Source organism: Fonticula alba, assembly GCF_000388065.1.
Source record: "Fonticula alba strain ATCC 38817 unplaced genomic scaffold supercont2.6, whole genome shotgun sequence".
Taxonomy (NCBI): domain Eukaryota; order Rotosphaerida; family Fonticulaceae; genus Fonticula; species Fonticula alba.
In genome coordinates this window covers 658,935-661,761 of record NW_009242976.1, presented here as the reverse complement: position 1 = coordinate 661,761, position 2,827 = coordinate 658,935, and positions in this window count along the sequence as shown.

Below are 2,827 nucleotides of genomic sequence, written 5' to 3'. Positions count from 1 at the left end.
CGCAAACGCCTCGGCCGTGCACGCGCCCCACTCCTGCTCCCGTCGGGAGGAGGGCGGAGGGGGGGGGGGGTACCCGCCCTCGGGCCCAGCTCTCCTAGGCTGGTCGGGGGCGAACTTGCACAAGCATGTGGCCCCCCTAAGCGCAGTTGGTAAATACAAATGTGTTATGGTCATCAGGTCCGAGTACGGGGGTGAGCGGCGCTCGTGAGCCGGTCATTCGGCCGAGCGTGGGTCGCGTCCTTCTGCTCTTGGCCCCCGCCCAGCCCGGGGACGGGGAGGCGGGGAGGCGGGGGGAATTGACCATTCACCCCCGGACACGCGCGCGCGCGCGCGCTGGGGCCTCCCCTGGCCTCGCACGCGAGACAGCCAGCCCCAACAATGCCCAAGTGGGGGAGACGCCCACGGTGGCCGGCCGACCGGCCGGCCGGCTGGCGGTCGTGAGCCCCCAGCCAGGCCCGGGAGCTTGACAGCTTGTTGGATGCCGCCAGGAGAAGCCCGCTGTTGGTGTGGGCCTTTCTGCCGGCCTGCCGCCGGGATTAAAGCCCGAAGCTGGCTGGGCGTGCAGGCGAGCCCAACGGGCAGCATGGGGTGGGGGGGGTCTCCAGGCCCTTGTCATGACGGGTGCCGGGGATGTGCGCGTGCATGGTGCTCTTACGACTGCCGACGGCCCGGTCCTGCGAGGGGCCCGGCGGGCCGCCGCACTAGCAACCAAAAGCCTTCCCTGTCTTCACGCTGCCGGCCAGCCCTCCCCCGGCCACTTCCTGGCCCGATGGCTAAAGCTCGCGCTTTCATTCCGGCCCCAGACCCGTGAAGGGGGCCCCCCTTCCCCGCGCCGCCGTCCGGCTAGACAGCTGGCAGTCTCTCCCACGAAGAGCAAGGGACGGGAGCCGGCAGTTGGGGCCTGCCTTGGCGCCTCTTCCTTCGCCGGGCTCCTCCCTGCGCGTGAGTGGTCCGCGACGCTGTCCCCCCCCCCGCAGGTGTCGCCCGAGCAGACCGAGCCCAGGCCCGGTGCCCCCGGGAGTGGCCCAGAGGTCGCGGTCGTGGCATCAGTCCAGTAGCGAAGAAAATAATAATTCAGTCACCCGGGAAGTTCGCCATCGCGCCGAGGGCCTCCCAGCCCCCGAGGCGCCTGCCTGCTTTTTCCCTCCCCCGTCCTCTCTCTCCCCCTTTCTCGCTGCTCCCAGCCCCGAATCAGTCACCCACAAAGGAAACGTTCCCCCCCCCCCCCCTCGCCGCCCGGGCGCGCAGTGGGTCACACAACCTCGGCCATCTGGCCGGGTCAGAGCTAGACCCTTTCCCCGTGACCCCCGGCTGTCTCTCGGGGCGACGGCCGAGCCGGGCCCTCTTTAGGCTGGGCATGCGTGTGCCTCATGCTGTGAGAACATGCGAGCTCTCCACCACAGGGGGGCTGCTGGTCCAAGAGGTGCCCCAGTTCCCGGGCGGCCCAAAGGGGTGATCGCTTCACATCCTGGCCGCCTGGCCGCCTCCGGGGTGCCTCCAGGCCTTGTGCCAGCCTCCCGGCCCGTCCCTGCGGGGGTCCGGGGGCCGCTGCCCATCCCCAAGCTTGGCCCCCCTCCCCTCGAGCGGCCGAGAAAATACGCCTTAAAATGTGGTAGTGTGTTGCAGGCCGAGCGATTAATTGTCCCCGGAGAGACGCCCGGACACAGTGGCGCACCCCAAGTTTCACGCCGCACGGGCGAGTGTTAGCGAGAAAGCCGCCTCCCTTTTGTTGTCCCTGCCCGGGCGGAGGGCGGTCTCTCTGCTCCATGTGGCGGAGGTGGGGGGGGGGGGGGGGGCCAGTAACTCGTCGACGCGGGGCTGTATGGTGCAGACTTTCACAAGCGCAATGGGGCATGCGATGTATCCCATTGTCTGGACTCCGGCCCCGGTCTACACAAGTGATGATCCCCCTGCACCCCTCCCCTCTCCGGCCGCCGGCCTGGGGGGAAAGACCCCTGCGCAGGCCAGCGCGCTGTTGGTCATATTGTCCGGTCCCCTCGTTGGGGAGGAAACGAGTTGCCAGGAGGGGGTTCGCCCGGTAATATCATTTTTAAATCACGCTCCAGATCAGGGGCACAAGCATCAGCCGATGGCCGCCACAAATCACCCGATCGTCGGTCGAATTTTGGACTCCTGCCCCCACAAGAAAGAGGGTTCCCCGCCCACCGCGGCTATTATAGGCGCGCCTCTCTTAGACCTTCCCGCGCGCTGGGCCGGCGCACCTCGCGGGCGTCGTCTGCCTGCGCCTGTGGGCCGGCCACTTTTCGAGACACAGGGGAACCGAAGCCCCCCTGCTCCAGGACCTCGGGGCGCGCCGCGGCGGCCCGCACCACCTCAAGCCCGTTACACCTCCCCAAAACTGCTGCCCCCCAGGGACCGCGATGTGGACGCCCTTGCGTGCGGATCTGGCACCTTCCAACCCCATCTGGGCCTCCTGCTTCTGGCGGGGGCTCGGTGACAAGGCTGCTGCTGACCATGTCCGCCCCGGGCCGGGGCACGTTCTCACGCACTCACGCATCACGTACGCACACACGCACGCACACACGCACACACGCACATGCGCACACGCGCACGTACACATGTGTCCACAAGGCGTATGCCCCCCACCCATGTCCGGCCTCAAATGTCGCCCCGACGGGGCGCCTTCCCGGTTGGACTGCTTGCCAGCAGACCTTCTCTTACTCGGACTTCAGTGTCGGGTACCCCCTTTCCACTCTCATCCCTCCCCGCTGCCTTCCTCCTCCCCCCTCCCTCTCTCTCTCTCTCTCTCTCTCCCTCTCCACCGGATTCATCGTTCCGGACTTCCTTCCCCTCCTCTCGAGTCCCT